This window comes from Oryctolagus cuniculus, chromosome 10, assembly GCF_964237555.1.
Source record: "Oryctolagus cuniculus chromosome 10, mOryCun1.1, whole genome shotgun sequence".
Taxonomy (NCBI): Eukaryota; Metazoa; Chordata; class Mammalia; order Lagomorpha; family Leporidae; genus Oryctolagus; species Oryctolagus cuniculus.
In genome coordinates this window covers 123857887-123876816 of record NC_091441.1, presented here as the reverse complement: position 1 = coordinate 123876816, position 18930 = coordinate 123857887, and the positions used below count along the sequence as shown (strand labels likewise).

The 18930-nt window shown below is 47.4% G+C and overlaps 1 protein-coding gene across 13 annotated transcripts in view; it reads left to right on the top strand.

Annotated features, from left to right (window-relative positions):
• The window catches only part of CNTN6 (contactin 6), a 470116-nt gene that overhangs the window by 97778 nt on the left and 353408 nt on the right, over positions 1-18930 (top strand). The window lies entirely within an intron of this gene.

Genomic DNA, 18930 nt, shown 5'->3' with positions numbered 1-18930 from the left:
TCCTGGAAAGCAGTGAATGGAGTAGGAACTGGATGATTCAGCAGACAGGGAGCCCTGTGGCAGGCACAGGGGGATGCTGCCTGGGCAGCCATGTGGTGAGGCTTTGGCGGAAGGAGATAGCTGCTCAGAAGAAAATAAAAGTAAAGTTTAAAAATGCCTGTGAAGAAATAGGTTTCATGGTGTTCTCAGTGGGACACAGGCGGTTGGGCAAGAGATTATAAGCCCTTGTTATATATTTAGTATTACACAATGAAGATGAGTGGTGGTTTAGTAGACTGAGAATCCTTTGTTGCATTCAGTGTTTAGTTGTGTGTTTGTGTGTGGGGGGGTGGTATTCGGTAGTAAGTATCTTTTAGGAGTGGGGCCTGGCTCATTAAATATCAGCTTAACCAGGAGAGCACTGCTGCTGAGTCTTCTGGCCTCTGCGAGGACTGTGTCGGAGTCAGTCCCCCACACGTGTCCTCCATTGATTATCGCGGGTCAGTCCCGTGAGTGAGGCTGGAGACTAAGGTTGAACGCTGTTGCTGTTTGTCGGTCTGCTTCTCTCTTCTCCTGCTTAGGCACCTCTGCGGCAGCCAGGACTCATTCCCTCTTTGTTGGTAAAGGTGGGATGGTGGATGGTTCTCCGGCAGGGGAGGCGGTGCCAGCCCTCCGGGGGCACGCACCTGAGTCCCATCCAGGAGTAAGCACAGCAGCCGCGGGGCTCCCGCTGGCGTTCACTCAGCGGCGAGTGCCGCAGACACCGCTCTGGGTACACCCAGTGCACCCGTCTACCGGTTGTGGCGAAGCCTTGACCGTGTTGGGCAGCAATTTGCAGTTTATAAGGATTCTTCATTTTGGAGGATACGAGCCTTCGTTCATATATGTTGACGTGAAAAAAAATCAGTGATGTGCATTTTAAGATCACTCGTAGTTGAATCCCACCAACGATATGGGGAAATTAACCTCAGGGTGTCCCCAAACTTTCAATATGCTGTGTGGACACGTGTGGAATCTTGCACAGAGCTGAGGAGGGGTCTGGACTCTGGTCCGAACCAGCTGCCTATCCCAGTCATCACTGAGACTGAACAGGAAGGCGGTTCCCGTCTGGAGTTGTCTGTCACGCCTGCTGCTGGCAGTCTCCGTGCACCGTGAAGCATTTGCTGGTCCAGCTGCCCTTGTGGCCAGTCAGCCTGGGTCTCCTGTCCTCTCTGTTTCCCTCAATCCCTGTTTTATTTCTGTGTGGCATCTGTGATGTTTTTGCCCAGGGCATGTCCTCAGCACGCAGAGGTGCAGGAAAGACCAGGCAGCCTCTGGGGGTGATTTCAGGTGTTTTCCCAGCCTCAGCTGTCAGCTGCTCCAATGAGGGCAAGCTGGCTGAGCCGAGAGAGCGAGCCGGGCCTGTGTCCCAGCAAGGCATGCGTCTTTCTGCACGGTCCCACAGGAAACCTCAGTGGGATATGACTTGGTCTTGCTTTCATTCCAGCCTTGGGGCTTGATCCATCTTTAGAGCCCTAAGTGTTGTGTCAGACTTGGAGACACCCTATCCTGGGTCTTTGCTTCATAGCTTTTCATTTCTCCACCCTACATAATGAGAAGTAAATTCAATCAGCATTCAACAAATAGTTTTATAAGCCAGCTATTCTGCAAGTGTTCTGTTAGCCAATGTGGAGTAGAAGGGCTCCGTTTGCACTCCAGCCCTCATGTGGTCACAGGGATTGTGACTGATGGTGGGACTGGTGGCCCAGCAGACACAGCAGCCTGGAGCTGTCTCATCTGTGGCCTGTTTGAGTCTGGACACACGTGCTTCTGGACTTCCAGCCATGGCTCTGGTTTGAGCTGGTGGCATCCGGTTCGGAATGTTACAGGACACTGTGTTTGGGACACATTCTGTGGAAGGGATGAGGTATTGGTGAGGACAGGGACAGTGCTCTCTGCTGGTGGGGTACAGCCAGGGAGGACTTGACTTTGATTCAGAGGGGAAAATGATTGGCAGCTTCAACAAGTGAGTGTTTCAGCTGAAGAAGCTGAGCCCAGGAGGAAACTTGAGGGAGGCCCACAGGACCACCACAGACCCAGGAAACTCAGGCCCCTCGAGGTGAGCAGAGAAGGGTGCAGGGCTGCAGGAAGGGTAGGTGGGTCCCTGGACTGAGAGCAGGGTCAGGTGGGAGGCAGGGGGCCCAGGACCAGGGCCAGAGGATTGGAAACCATTACTTTCATTAGCTCGATTTCCAGGGCTGCCTCAGAAAGGCTCGTGTTGCAATGCCGTGCTCACAGCGATCAGACCTCCACAGACTAGGGCATTCGTGAGACATACCCCAGCCTGGGCCAGAGTTCCGAGCCATCCCCGAAGGTGCTGTGTAGTGTTCAAGCATGAGGGATTCCCACACCCCCACACGCTGAGTATAAAAGCCCCAGAAAACTGTTTTAAGGAAGACATACTATTTAGGGAATTCTGCCTTCCCAATGTCTCCTTCTCTGTCTCAAGTCAGGAAAGCTCTCTGCCTAGCGCCTCTTCTGAGCAACTCCCAGTCCAGGCTAATTCTTTGGTGACACTGCAAACAGACTGACCCCTTGTGTCAGCACCTGAATTGGGGCCAGTGGACACCATGAGGCCTGCATGGAGACACAGCACCCAGAACCAGAGCACTGTGACTGCCGATAGGGGCCTCCAGCTGAACAGTGACAGCTGCATGACGTGCTGGGACTCTGCTCTGTCTGTGCAGCAAGGGCTGGGGCTGTGTTGAGTGTTAATCCACCATCCTGTCTATGCAGCAAGGGCTGAGGCTGTGTTCTGTCTTGATCCACCAGGCTGTCTATGCAGCAAAGACCGGTGCTCTGCTCTGACTTGACCCACCTGCCTGTCCAACTTACCATAGCCTCATTCTTCCTGACCTACTTCTTACCTTGTCAGGGGTTTCTTACTGTTTCCCCATGTCTGAGTATAGTTCTGTGAAAGACATCGGAGAGATTTTTCACAGTCTCCACACACCCTCCCCCCCGCAAAGGTGAAAAAGGAGTTTTCTGGCTGACTGACCACCATCCTGGAAAATGTCATTGTCCCAAGTACATGTTTTCCCCTGGGAAGGGAAAGTGTGTATATGTTCATCAAGTAAGATCAGAGGCAGAGCTCTTTTTTCTGTTAACCTCATCAGTGCTCTATGAAACATTCTTTCTTCAAACATGAGATGCTTTTCTGTCTTGCCCCCCCTCCCCTTGTTGTTCTTTTGCTTATCCAATATTCCTGGAATGCTAGCTCTGTGAGGGAAGGTGTTGCATCCCATTTGTTCCTCACTGTATCCCCAGAATAAATGACTTGCACATAGAACAAATGATAGTTAAGGTGAATATTTTGAGCTCCTCTATCTGCTTTATACCCAATGCTGTTTTGCAAATGCCTAAATATGGTTTATAACTAATTGTTCAGATAAGCATACATTAAAGAATTACATAATCCTGATAGTCTCTCTGGTATTAAATAACAACACAACTACCATTGAGGCCATTACTGGCACTTTCACGTAACAGCAGTGTCGTATGTTGCGATTATGATTACCAGAGACTCCAGAAGTCAGTTAAATGTGGAGGGGAAACATGATATTTGATGGTCGTGCAAAGTCCTTTATTGTTTCAAAGACTCTGCAGCACCAGGCACATCCTTCAGATTTTATGATGAGATGCAATCATCAGCCACCTGTGAAGATTGTATGTGTGTGTGTATATATATATATCTTCAAATCAAATGCCTTTCTAGCAAGCTTTATTATGCAAGATTCCTTGATTGTCTTGTAACATGAACCATGGATGGCACTTGCCAGGTATGAGAGTTTCTTTAGGATGGAGTTTCATGGGGGAACTATATTCCAAGGAAATGATTCATGCTGGTAAATAATTAGAAGCCAGTCTGGCTGCTGGGGTCCTGTTTGGTGGTGGCTGAAGAAGGCAAGGCTACCTGTACATATCATGGTCAAAATAAGCAGTTTCTACTGGGCTGAAAATATCTCGATAAAATTGATAATTGATAAAACTAATTAGATAATAAATGTAATTGCCCAGTGAAATTGGACAACACTCCCTAAAATCTACACTGAAATGTGGCCATTTTGAGTTCCCCAGCAGTGCTATCTGGGGTGCCACATGTGCTACCGAAATTTGGGGTACCATATGATTTCACCATGGGCTTATTACTAAATCCCCAATATTAATAAGCCCAAGAGGGTTCTTGCCTAATATTTAAAGAAGAATTCTAAATACCAGCACAGATAAACAAGGCAGCATGGTACATTTTAAGCTTTTATTTAGTGAGAAAAATGCATAGGAGAGTGAGAGCTTTATTTAAGAGAGAGAGGTAAATAGGGGTTCATACCAAGCACCAGGAACCAGGCACATGGAAGAGCATCTAGGTCTGTATCTGGGCCAGGAAGCATAGAGCACATGGCCCAAAGGCCATGCGCCCTGGAGGTGCAGGGCTACAGCAGGCCCCCTCCTGACAAGAGGCCAGGGAAGAAGAGCCACAGGGCCACCCTGTGTCTCGGCATTTAACCCACTTCCAAAGGGGAGTGGTTAATTAACCTGATTGGCTGGTAGGCACCCAGCTGTGGCCAGGTAGGGGAATTAGGCCACACAGGGGCGTGGCAAAGGCATGGTCCTCCAGTTCACAAATCCAATCAATTTTAACCTGTATGCCTGCCTACTTCACCCAGGATTCACACTGGTTTTATATCTAGTGGGTGCAGATGGATTTATAGTGGAGCAGCAGGGATAGCAATAGCAATGGCTCCTTAAGCTCTGTTCCTCCCAGAAGTGGTGGCTTCTGCTTCTGATTTAATTTCACTTGAGGGCTTCCTCTGTAAGAAGGTGGGGAAAAGAAAAAAACAATGTATATCAAGCTACCCTGACATCTTGTGACCTGATGGTTGCTGTAACCCTTGTCTGTACTCCTGAGGAGCAATGGTCTATCTACCATTTACTTGTAGAACTCTGTTTAGAGGAGCAGTGAACCTGCAGTTATAAAGTAGATTGAAAGTATGGGGTCACAAAAAAATTGAAAAAAGAAAGGAGTGTATTGTGTGGGGGAGTAAAATATAATATTCATAAAATCTGCTCTCTCTATATTAATAAATTTAAAATATAACAAAAATATATTTTACAATAGAAAATAATGAGAATCACAACACAGTTTAAGGGCCAGCACAGTGGAACAGTGGCTTAAACCATGGCCTACAGCCCCGGAATCCCATATGGATGCTGGTTTGAGTCCCAGCTGTTCCACTTCTAATCCAGGAACCTGCTAATGTGCCTGGGAAAGCAGCAGAGAATGGCTCAGGTCCATGTGCCCCTGCACCCACATGGGAGACCCAGAAGAAGCTCCTAGATCCTGGCTTTGGCCTGGCCCAGCCCCAGCCATTGTAGCCACTTGGGAAGTGAACCAGAAGATGGAAGATCTGTCTCTGTGTCTCTCCTTCTCTCTATTTAACTCTGCCTTTGAAATAAATAATAAATAAATCTTTAAAAAGAAGAATCCTTTAATGTGTTAAGATAACTGATACTAGTGTTCTTTACTGAAGTCCATAGATGACACTTTGATTAGTTTTTATAGTAAGTTTAGCATGGAATAAAATACTTATAATTTAATACTCATCTACTTCACATTCCTTTCACCACAGGAGAAGAAAGAAAGCTCAGAAAGACTAAGTTCTAGAGGGATTTCATTGATTTTGAGTCAGGCTGGAGTCAGGACTCACACCTGGGTCTCTAAAGTCCCATCCAGTGCCCATCAAAGCGTCGCCAGAGGGCAAACTGTTGTTTTCTTTTTTTAAGTTTTGTTCATTTTTTTTTTGAAAGTCAGAGTTACACAGAGAGAGAAGGAGAGGCAGAGAGAGAGAGAGCTTCCATCTGCTGGTTCACTCCTCAACTGGCCACGACAGCTTCGCTGATCTGAAACCAGGAGCTTCTTCCGGTCTCCCACATGGGTGCAGAGTCCCAAAGGGCTTGGGCCCTCTTCTGCTGCTTTCCCAGGCCATAGCAGAGAGCTGGATTGGAAGTGGAGCAGCAGGGACTTGAACCAGCATCCATATGGGATGCCCACTCTGCAGCTGGTGGCTTTACCCACTGCACCACAGCGTCAGTCCCAACCGTTGTTTTCAGTGTCAAGCGCCATGAAAAAGGCAAACTTGTTAGCAATATATGTTAGTTCCTAAATTCATCTTGCACTTCTATGCATTTTAATTTTAATTTAGAAAACAGAACAGGGAAATGAAACATCCATCTTCTAAGATGGTGGCATTTTAGAAAATAATAACCACTAAAATTATTTCTAAATGCCCATGAGTTGCATCATACAGCTTGAAAGAGGCATGACGATTTAAAATTCAGGTTCAGGATTTCCTATGTGTTCATCGATTTGTACGTACATGTTCTTGGACCATATTATCAAACACACACCTACTGAAAATGCCATCTTATACCTCTGGGAGTTAGAATCCCTGATCCAGTTCCACGGCCCCCAGTTAGCCAGAGGTCTCTGCACCATGGGTTTGTTTTCAGTGGTTCCCTTCCCCTTTTGTGGCCAGGCCTGTGCAAGTTCTCTGTCAATGCAGAGGCAGAAAAGTCTGAGAAATCTGTCTAGGAACATGCATCACCTTGGTACACTTGTGATTGAAGAGCCAGCATCAGCATGCTCTGAACTGTGGTCCAGGGTTGACATTAAAGTGCTGCTGCTCCACACCTCTGTGGATCCTGCCCAAGGCCTGAGAACCAGGATCCAGCCGCAGTTCACACGGCAGAGCTTCACCTCTTCATCCTTCCCCACTCCCTCCAAGCCGCTACCTGCCTCTGCTCTTGATGGTCTCCAGTGTTTCTCCCTTTGCAGAAATGCCCTCTAGTTGGAAGTGCACAGACATTTTTCCCATTGGAAATATGCATCCAGGGTCCCCTGGGCCTTTTCATGGCCTACCAGCTCTTTTCTTTTCATCGCTGAGTAGTATTCTACTGGGCTGACCTACAGCTGATTTTCCATTGCCCAGCATAGCACACAGTTGGGACGGTTTCCAGTTTGAGGGGCTGTGGGCAAAGCCCTTCTAAACAGGTCTCTGTGGAGGCGTGAGCTCTCACCCTGCTTGCACACATTTCTGGGAATGGAGTTGGTGGGTCTGGGTCGTATGGTGAGCATGTGCTTGATTGATAAGAAACCCCCACGCTGATTCCAGAGTTGTACCATTTTGCAATCCCATAAGCAATCAAAAAGAGTTCCTGTTGCTCAACACCCTGACCACTGTTTGGTGTTGTCAGCATTTGGATTGTAACAATTGCAATACTAGTGTGTGTGAGTTCTGCTGAGTACTGCATTGTTTGCTCTTTTTGTACTTTACGGTTTATCTTAGTGGAGAGAGGGAGAGGGAGACTCCCTGTCTGCTGATTCACTGCCCTAAAACTACAACAGCAAGCCCTGGACAAGGCTAAAGCTAGGAGCTGGCAATTCAATCTGGGTCTCCCACCGGGGTTGGTAGGGACTGAAGTAGTTGAGCCATCACCTGCTGCCTCCCAGTGTGCTCATCAGCCGGATGCTGGAGCAGAGTGGGGGAGGCCCTGGAAGCAGGCACTCTGATATGGACTGCACTTCTTCGCTGTTCTAAGTGGACGTTAACAGTGCATTTCTTTGCTTTCCCTACGCTGCCACTTGATGGCCTCCACATCTTGAATTAGGGGCTGGTGTTGTCTCACGGGGATAGCAAGTTGAGGTCTTGAGCCTGTGGTGACTCATTGCAGACTTTTATAAAAGAGGATAGCAGTTTTTGTTTTTCAAATTCCTAAGAAATCCTTAATATGGAGAGAGAATAGGGCTGCAATCTGTGAAGACTAGAAAACTGTGCTCCAGGATTGAGGAACCTAGGTACAAAATCCTGGAGAAGGCTCCCTTGTGCAGAGCAGGCCTTTCCAGGCCAGGCTGCAGAGGGAGCACTGGAGGGTTCTGTACACAGACAAGCCCTCCCAGGCCATGGGCCACAGAAAGAGCGGTGGGGAGGTGGGAACGGGAGAGAAGCCCCCCAGGGTCTCAGTTAGAAGGATGGTGGAGGTAGAACCTGCAGCCAGTCATTGAAGCCAGGCATTCTGATCCTAACAAGGGTCTTAACCATTAGGCCAAACACCTACCTCCTCCCCCAGGTTCATTAACACCCACTCTGTGGATATTTTCTCAACCTCTGTTTTTGGAGGTGTGTACCTGTTCCCACACAGGGAACTAAATTACTCTTTTCTCTCTGACTATCCTGGCTGTGTATAAAACTAGGTGAATAGACTAGAGTCTCGAGTTGCTAGGGATTTCTTATTGAGAGAACTTGGATCAGACATTTAGAGACTACAGTGTTCTTTCCCTCTGTCATTTTCTGCATCTCCTCACCTTTGTGTTTCAAAATCACTTTGTGTTAAGCTACCCATTGATTCCTGCAGGTGATTTGGATAAGCATGTACGTGTGTATGTGTGTGTGTGTGTGTGTTCAACCTTTGACGGACAGAATTGGCTCAGTAAAACATTTCATTTAATCTGAGAGCTAATCCCAAGCCAATATAATATTGCTGCTGATATCCCATCACTTGTATTTGCATCTGGAAAGTGACTTTAGTTCTTTGGGTTCCTCCAACATTTGCCTGCTACAAGTGGGACTTTCTGACCTCACCGTATCTATCAGTTATAAATCAGTCATAAACCAGAAATTTGGTTTCAGCTCTGTGAAATATGAGTTTAACGCAAGTCTTTATTTAACATTTTGTGTGTCAACATTTTTCCAAATCGACCTGCCAAGCGAACTTGACAGCAGATGACTTGGGAATGCAGACCAGTGTTACTCTTGTGTTTCAGCCATCAGTACTGAGTTAAAGACTGCAGGGTTTGGATCTCAGGCAGACCTCTTTGGCACCTTATGCTGTTGACGCTGGCCAGGGAGCAGCATCTGAGCACTCATGTTGATGCCTGTGGAATACTGAGGAATCTCTGGACATTTGCCTCACGTGTGCCTGTGCCACTGAGCCGCAGGCGCTTCGGAGTCACTTGCAGACAGCCTTCCCTAGGTGTGAAAGCGGCACTGATGCTGCAGAGATGGCACGGGAGCTGTTTTAAAATGTGAGTCTGGCAAACTCACTTGTGGGAAAAAATAAACCTCTAAATTCTTCAATAATTAGGCAACATTAGGAGTTACTGTGCAGAGTGGTGAGCCTGAAGTACAGAACAATGATGGGTGTAAGAGTTTGCAGACCAGGAGAACTCGTAGTTGTGTATCTGATCCTAGTGTATCCATCAGTTCATTGACTGGCTCATGCTCTCGACATTTAGTGACCCTGGGCACTGCACAGGCTCTAGAAGTGAAGGTGAAAGCTGGGCACCCGAGTGGCAGCACCACAGCCACCATGGATGCAGCTGCTGCCTCGCCTTTTGTGTGACCATGAAGGTCATCCCAAGCCTATGGCTTAGACATAGTGGCCTTTTCCTGGCAGTCAGACCCCGGAATGCCCCTTATCTAACACCTGGAATGTTAATATTTCTTGAGCAGGCCTAGGTGCACTTAGTTTAGCTGTGGGCCACCTGTTCTATGAAACCCTTTAGTCTCCTGCCTTGTGGCATGGAGATCTGCATTTCTCATGACTGCCCAAGACTGTGGTTCTGTTCATACGTGTCCCACCCCAGCCCTCCACCCCACCCTGTGATCCTGGATCTGCCTCCTTTGGCATCAGCCTTCTTCTGCCATCAGTGGCCAGTTCTTCCTTACCTCCTATACCCAAGGTTCCTGTCTTCATGGAGCTCATGCTCTGAAGAGGCAGACGAATAATCAGGAAGATGAAAGTAGATATGTGGCTCAGTTATGACTCACATGGTTGCCAGGGGAAAATAGATTAATGTGAGAGGCAGTGCAGTGGGGATAGACACCGGCGTTCTGACACCCCCACGCTGCCACTTCTTCGTGACATGCACAGTGAATTGCACACACACATGCATCTGTGTCCACTTGAAACAGTGCAGATAACACAGTACTTGTTCTAAAAAAGTGATTCAGTTCAAAATGCCCAGCATCTTAACAGTGTCATACCTCTAGGTTTTAACAGCCATATTTTATTCATGAAACACAAATTTCAAGCTTTATTGCAGGCACAGAGGATACAACAACAAACAAGGAGGTAAAACCTCGACTTTACTTCAGGGATGGAAACATTCTAAGCAGTTTCCAGCCTTGGATATCTGATTTAGAGCAGCAAGAACATGGTACAGCTTTAATAATTAATCCTCATGGTACTGAGCCGTGAGTAAAGCTTATGCATTAAACACTGCATGTCCTTTTTAAAGAAATGACAGTCCTTGTAAACAGTGCATGTTGCCAAAAATCCACATGAGCGTTTTGGCTTCAAACCCTACAGCTCAGAACATTGCACTCTGCTGCAGAAGTGTGATTTTGTCTCTGGCTTGGAATGTATTGCATGACAGAGGATTCAGAAATTGTTGAACTAATTTTAAAATATGAGATGCTCATTCTCATTCGAGAGTTTATTTTGGATAGGTCTACCAGAATAGGGTGGGAATCCTGGATGAGATGTGTGCACTTAGTGGGCACACACCTTTAGCAAGTTACCCCATCTCTCTGCCTCTGCCTGTGCTGTGGCCAGCTGGTGTAATATCTCTCATGGCTTGTCTTTTTTGTAAGGAGCACATTTAAAAGTCATTACCCTGTGTTAGAAACAATGCGTCAGTTTCCTTTTTAAGACCGCTTAGAGGCTGGCGCCGTGGCTCACTAGGCTAATCCTCTGCCTAGCGGCGCCGGCACACCGGGTTCTAGTCCTGGTCGGGGTGCCGGATTCTGTCCCGGTTGCCCCTCTTCCAGGCCAGCTCTCTGCTGTGGCCCAGGAGTGCAGTGGAGGATGGCCCAAGTGCTTGGGCCCTGCACTCGCATGGGAGACCAGGAGAAGCACCTGGCTCCTGGCTTCGGATCAGTGCAGCGCGCCGGCCGCAGCGGCCATTGTAGAATGAACCAACGGTAAAGGAAGACCTTTCTGTCTCTCTCTCACTGTCCACTCTGCCTGTCAAAAAAAAAAAAAAAAAAAAAAGGCAGCTTAGAAATCAGGCTTGCTTAGTCCAGTCCCTCCATTGTGTTCATCTCCAGCTCCAAACCAGTCAAGCACAAGGAGCATTCAGGTCTCAACTGTAAAGGCTCCTTGCTGTCTGGATAGAGACCTCTCCAGCCTGCATCCACGCCCAGGACAGCCCAGTGTGATCTTTCTAGAGGGGTGGTGATGGGGAGCAACACCACCGGTTTGAGTGTGTTCTGTGCAAAACCCAGCAGCCAACAGCGCCTGCCCAGAACACTGATCCAGGTGCAGACTGAAGTGGTGTGCTGAGGAGGAGGAGTCAGAACTGCAGCCCAGGTGCGGGTCGAAGTGCCCTGTGCTGGACTTCCGTGAGGGAAGGAACATTGGTTTTGCTTTTGTTTTTATTTTTAGATAGTTATTTGAGACAGAAGAAGAAAGAAAGAGAGCCACCCCCATCCACTAAGTCACTCCCCAAATGCCTATGTAATACCCTCAGCTGGAAACTCTATCTGAGTCTCCCATCTGGGTGGCGAGCACCCAACTGCCGGAGTCCTCACTACTGACTCCCCAGAGTCCATGTTAGCAGGGAGCCGGAGTCAGGGGCCACAGCTGCGACTCCAAGGCGGACTCTCTGATGAGGAGTATAGCAGCTTAGTGGCTGGGCCAAATGCCTGTCCTGGATGAATGTTTATTCTCTTCTGCATAGAGTGAACACAGCAGTTAGGGTCCATAGGTAACCAGTGACCAGCAGGCTGCCGATGGAGAGGACCCAACTTCCTTCTTGGTTCTGCTATTGTTTCATGAGAGCCAAGCTCTCCCGAGTTTCTGGAGTTCATTCCCATCTGTAAATCTAGCAGCAGTGCAGATGAGACCTCCTCAGTGAAAACGTGAACAAACCTGGGATCCTGTGACTTATGAAGGTCATGAAGAGTTTTTGAAGAGGGGTGACTCCATAGGTTCTCACTTGTCTTTAGCGACTTCTAGCCCCCAGAAGCACAAAAGACATGACATGAAGTAAAATAAGCAACATGTATGTAGCCATTTTGATTTTTCTAGCTCCAATCATTTTACTCCCAAGTGACTAATGCTTTTCTTGCCATTTCATGTAATGGACCTTTGTCCAATCATCTACTTCATATAAAATTGCTATAGTAAATTTGGTAAGTTTAGTTAATGAGAAAATTTTCAAAAAAGTAAAAATTACAAGAAATGAAACCATTCTTCTTCTTTCTTTTATCTCTTAAAAACTATTGTCGTCAGCACCGTGGCTCAATAGGCTAATCCTCCGCCTGCGGCACTGGCACACCGGGTTCTAGTCCCGGTTGGGGCGCCGGATTCTGTCCCGGTTGCTCCTCTTCCAGGCCAGCTCTCTGCTGTGGCCCGCGAAGCCAGTGGAGGATGGCCCAAGTCCTTGGGCCCTGCACCCCATGGGAGACCAGGAGAAGCACCTGGCTCCTGGCTTCGGATCAGCGCGGTGCGCCGGCCACAGCATGCTGGCTGCAGTGGCCATTGGTGGGTGAACCAACAAAAAAGGAAGATCATTCTCTCTCTCTCTCTCTCTCTCTCTCTCTGTCCACTCTGCCTGTCAAAAAACAAAACAAAACAAAACAAAACTCTATTGTCAGTAAATAGAATGATACTTACTCTTGATCCTAAGCAGTGAAAATGAATTTTGTCCAATCACAGCCCCTTTCCTGCATACTCTAATGACCAACAGTAATCACTTGTATTGACAACACAGTTTTTTAGATCTGATTTTTTTCAGGAAGAAAAAGAGAGATAAAACATCATTCTTCCAAGTTCTCATTTGGCATTTATTCAGAGAGAAACTTAGAAGCAAGAAAATGAGAGGAGCGAGGCTCTTTGGGAGAATAAATTTATTTTATTTATTTCTTTATTTTATTTGACAGGTAGAGTTATAGACAGTGAGAGAGAGAGAGACAGAGAGAAAGGTCTTCCTTCCATTGGTTCACTCCCCAAATGCCCGCTACGGCCAGCGCTGCACCGATCCGAAGCTGGGAGCCAGGTGCTTCTTCCTGGTCTCCCACACGGGTGCAGGTGCCCAAGCACTTGGGCCACCCTCCACTGCCTTCGCGGGCCACAGCAGAGAACTGGACTGGAAGAGGAGCAACCAGTGCTAGAACTCAGCGAACAAATGGGATGCCAGCACCGCAAGCGGAGAATTAACCAAGTGAACCATGGTGCCGGCCTGGGAGAATAAATTTAGTTTCTCTTTCTTCTCCAGCTGTCCCGTGAGAGGCATTGCCTTGACTCACTGGACAGGACACCCAACCTAACTGAACCTGAGAACCTGCACTTTGCACGACCACGGATCCACTGCCAAGCGGCTGCTAGTGACACATTCGTGTGCCTCAGAACCCTGCCAGTGTGTGGGGGGGGCGGGGGCAGGGGTTTGCTTCCTGAAGGAGACACATAGCCATCTGCTTATCGCAGTGAGAGATTCACTTACGGATCTGAAGACTTGATAACTATTAGCTTTGATTTTCTCCCCATTACCTAAAAGCACAAGTAAGCTTGACTTTCTGTTTGTGTTCCATCATCATTATCACTCCCATTTGTAGAACTACAGGTGTGGGCAGCTCTGACTGTGATAGTTTAAAGTTCAAGGATAGCCCAAGAGTTTCCATGTGTCAGGCACTGTTGGTGTTGGTTTTTGTCATCAAGCTGAGAGCTGCAAACCCCAGTGAGAGATTAGGACAGGGCCACTGCTGGTCCACATATGAGCAGCTGCCCAAACGCAGCTGGCGGGGCCAAGGGGAGTTACAGCATGGAAGGGGGCCGGTATCAGTCACCAAGGGGAAAAAAGTGATACCTGAATAGCACAAGCATGAGTTGAGAACCCATTGGCCAATTTCACCTTTTTGTGAGGACCGGTATGTGTTGGAGCTCCACTCCAGACAAGATTTTCACTGTACACACATTGTTAAGCCTCAAGCCATTTCTGTCAGTGCGAGTTGGCTACAGAGTCCATGCTTTGAGATCTGAGGGTAAATTTTCTTGAGATTGCTGCCTGATTCCAGCAGCAGCTCAGGGGGTTTTAGGAGACTGTGGCACGGAGCCTCCGATATTCAAACTTCTTGAAGGAATTCCTGTAACAGCCTCTTCTTATTTAACAGGGTCAGCGACAGTCCACAGTAGCCCTCAAGTTCCTGAGAAGAAGTCTTGCTTCCTAGCATTGCAGTGCTACATCTGTTTTCTGTTGCAGATTCTCACAACATCACCAGTGTCAAGTTACTCTCTCAGAATTCCTGAGTATTTCAAGGCACCCCCTGCTGGTTGTTCAGGCTGTGTTAAGGGAGGGAGGAGACCTCCCCTGGCCCCCAGATTTCCAGAGGAGGTCAAGCCCTCTGCCAGAATCCACTCCTCTTTAGGCCAGAGTTACACACACAGAGGCCTAGGGAAGCATCTTTCTGGTGTCCTCGTGCTGCTGCACTGCTGCTCCTGTCTCTCCTGTCTCACTCCCCACAGCTAACACGCATGTTCTTTCATCACATGTTCTTCAGTGAAAAGCCATATGCAAAACAAGTTCTCTACTCTCTGCCCAGAGAGGTTCATCAAAGAATTGTCTTGGGACCAGAAATGTGGCACGGTGGGTTAAGTTGCTGCTTCTGATGCTGGCATCTCGTCTGTTCAAGTCCTGGCTGCTCCACTTCCAATTCAGCTCCCTGCTAATGAGACCCTGAGGGACAGTGGATGATGGCCCAAGTTCTTGGGCCTCTGCCACCCATGTGAGAGGTCCAGGTAGAGCATCTGACTCCTGGCTTTAGCCTGGAGCAACCTGGCTATTGTGGCCATTTGGGGAGTGAACCAGCAAATGCAAGATTTTTCTCTCTCCCCTCTCCATCACTCTGCCTGTCAAATAAACAAATACATATTTTAAGGAAGAAAGAATTGTCTCCAGCTACTGCCTCTGCTTCTCACACCCTGGAGACCTGACTCTTAGTCAGCCATAACCCCACATAGCCAAGGCAAGCAGTCTCATCTTTATTCTCTTTCTACTTAAACTTTGAGCAGATTTTAAAATTTCTTTGATTTTTAAAATATTTTATTTATTTTGGAGTCAGAGAGAGAAAGATAAAGATGCAGATTTCCTCTGCTCCAGTTCACTCAGCAAATGCCTGCAGTGGCAGGGACCAAGGTCTAGACTGTAGCTGAGAGCCAGGAACTCAGTTCGTGTCTCCCACATGGGTGACAGCGACTCAGCCACTTGAACCATTACCTGCTGCCTCTCCGAGTCTGCATTAGCAGGAAGCAGGAGTCAGAAGTCAGAACCAGGAATCAAACCCAGCAGCTCTGACTGGGGACACAGCCGTCTTAGCTGCCAGGCCAGACACCAGGCTTTCAGTAGCTTCTGACATGTAAGTCGTTTCTTCTGCCAGTCTCACTGACGCCAGCCCAGGTTTCGGTTTATTTCTATGGCCTCTCCTTCCAGACCTCAAATTCTCAATGTGGGAATTGTTGTGACACTGTCCTTTGTATCTGCACACTGAGCCCTGGGGCCTTCATTTCACATCCCAGGGGTGCTCACAAATCCCACACCTCACCTCTTTAGGCCCAGGGTTACACACACAGAGGCCTAGGGAAGCATCTTTCTGGGTGTCTGCTAGGCTCCTCAGACCCACTGTGACCCAAGCAGACATCTTGGTCTGTGCCAGGTGCTGCAAATGGCCACAAGTCACGTGGCCTCCTCATGACCTTGTTAGATGGCATTTCCAAGGAAGACATTCATACCATTTGTTCACATTTTTCTAGTTTATTTCAGAGTGCTACAGAATCTCGTGGAGCCTGCAAGCACTTAAATATTTACGATCTGCCTTTTGCAGAAGTTTGCCAACACCTGCTGGCAAACATGTTGGGTGTTCTTCCTTATCTGAGTCAAAAATACCACCTTCTGTCTCGTTTCCCAAGCCAAAATTCTCATCATTGTCCTTGATTTCCTTCTGCTTCCCTGCCCACTGCATCCAGTGCATCAGCAGTTCTTACAGACTTTACTGCATTACAGTCCAAATCTGCCTACTTTGAAACTTTGAAAGTTTGAAAGTTTCCACACAAACTGCCATGGCTCTTGCCTGAAGCACCTTCCTGTTGGGTTCCTTGGAATGCTTTTCCCCCTTTGCAATGCTAAGTCTACTTAAATCACAGACCTCTTTCCACCAACATGTGTCAGATGCTTGAACTAGGCCTTTCAGTCAGTGAGACCTCCACTGCCCACCCTTGAGTCCTGGGCACTCTCTGTGCCCCTGGTCCAGCCTCACCGAGTTCTGTGCTGCTCCCGTGTGCTGTGTCCATGTGGGGCCCTTTGCCGTGGCTGGATCCTCCCGTGGAATCCAGGTGTGAATGACCTCTTCTTACTAGCCAGCCAGGCATGCATTCACAGGTCACTCCCTCCAGCTGTCCAGTCTAACACAGTCATCTGTCATGTGGCATCCTGTGACCGCATTCTGGGTCCTCATTCTCCACCAAGCCTTTTCACAGTGAGATAATTCTTCTACTTATGTCTTCATGTCTTGAATTATCTGTTGGTTATCTGCATTGCTTTCCAACATAGAACACAGGTTTCCCAAGCATGGGGATGGATCCCCTTGCCTTGCTTGTGGAAGCATCTCTCATCCTGGATGGATGAGTGAATACATAAGCTTCCTTCAGGTGAACGGAAAGACAGCAGAGCAATGCATTATATTAATGTAGGTTAGATGTGTGCCCCTGTGAAATAGTGGGTCTGTTCTTACTGTATTTGTATGTAGAGGCACAACACTGGTTATGAACTCCTATATTTGCTACTTGTATGAATTACCATAAAAACTGATGAAGTAAATGAATGAATCAGGACATGCTTGAGCTTGTCATGCTCAAACTCTTGAGAGCTGGGTTTCAGTATACATTGCTAATTAATGTATTATCTGTGCTTGACCTCACTACCAGGGACACAGACACAGCTTAACACATGTTTGTGGAGAGTTGGTGCTAAGAATAGATAAGAGGTGTGCCCACCACAGTCTAGCAACCTGAATGCTATGGGCTCCAGATCTGTCTGCTGGAAATGCCTCAGACCAACCCAGAGCTTCAGTGGTAACAGTGTGTACCCATTGGCATCAAGTCTGCCGCACTCCTAGAGAAATGACAACTCACTTAATGCTTAATTCAAGTGTGGAAGGTGTCTGTATTCTTACTCCCTTATTATAAGTGGGGGTGAAGGGAGTGGGGAGTTTGCTGATGCTGGTGATGCATAGTGGAGCAGGATTGGAAGCCAGGCTGTCTCTGTACAGAGCCTGATTCTGTTGCCTCCCAGCTAATCGAGGAGTGAGTGATCCCTTGTCATTTGCAGCAGCCAGGACCTCAGACTCACATAATCCCATAGAATAAAACAGATTTGTTGTGTGAACCTGATGCAATCAGTGGGTATAGTCTGTTACTTTATCTAAATTACTTGCCAAAACCTGTAGGTGAAAGGAATTTCAGCAATGGTGTTGTCAGACTCTTTCATCTGACCCTGAGGGATCCAAAGTGTTGGGGAGACTGAGTCACATCTGTCACCAGGTGGTGGCAAAACCAGGAGGGGGAAGAATCTTCCAGTGCACCACACAGCCCATGCTCACTTTGCCTTTGCAGATAGTAAAAGCAAATCAGCTGAAAGATTTCCCCCTCTTTGTCCTACTTTTCTTTACCTTTGCAATCTTTGCTGGAGTGTGACCACTTGCTCACAGCAGATGTTGGGAAGAGCGTCCCTGTGTGTCCTTTAGGTGTCTGCGTGCATACTTCTCATCCTCCAATCCCTTCATTCATTCATCCATCCATCAAGCTTCACTTGTGTGTCTGTTATACACAGAGTGCTGTTCTGGGTAAGGGGTGGGGGAAGAGTACTCAAATGTGATTTTACTCCTATGGATTCTATCCTGTTACATTCTATTTTATCATCTGTCTGAAATCTCTTCAAAGGTAGACAGGTGGTAATTTCTGAATGAAATAGATAAAAGGCACATAAAAACTCATTGCAGCAATGTAATAATGTGCTGTTGCCTGCACAGACTAGCTGTTAATTTGAAGCTTCTTTGTTTCTACTTGTATCAATATTACCACCTAACATTACTTAGGGCTTAGTATGTGCCAAGCTTTCGGTGAAGCGCTTCACATTATAATTCATTTAACCTCCTGGACAGTTCCATGGAGAAGTACAGTTACTGCCTGTTTTTACAGCTTAAGGTTATGCTCATAGTAAATGGTAGACAATCCAGACTGTCCTTGCCCGAGTGAATATGCTCTATTCCTGCCTAAAACTGCCTGTAAGTTCATAAGGTATCTAGAAAGCACCCAGAACCTCAAATGGGATGTACATTCAGGGGCCTGTGAGTTACTCCTCCCTGAAACTTAAAGAACTGTTTTGTACTCCCTCTGGAAAACACTCCTCTCTTTGCTTCTGAGTGTTTTCCATTAAATCCTGCCCCATCAGTAACAGGCATGTCTGTTGAATCCAAAGGCTAATCAGCAATGATGACAAATTTGGGTATCTTAGAAGCAGCCAGTGTACTGCACACCACATGCTTTTTTCCCCTTGAATGTATTTCTCTCTCAGAAAAACTCAGAGCTGTGCTTGTTTGAGTCCTGTATCATTTTTCAGAGCCCTACTTTGTGAGGGCATTCACGGCTGGAAAAACGGCATGAGTGAAAACGGCTGCTCTCCTGGGCTTGGCAGAAGATTGGAGAAGGCATAAATAGCAATCTGCTCCCCTGATTTATTCGGAGCACTCACACAACTGAGGCCCAAATAAATTATAAAGTGGTTGGCTCAGGCAGAGTTATTAAATTCCGTGTAGGCTGCAAGCATTGATCACTGGATACCCTTAGGTTTGCGTTTCATTCAAA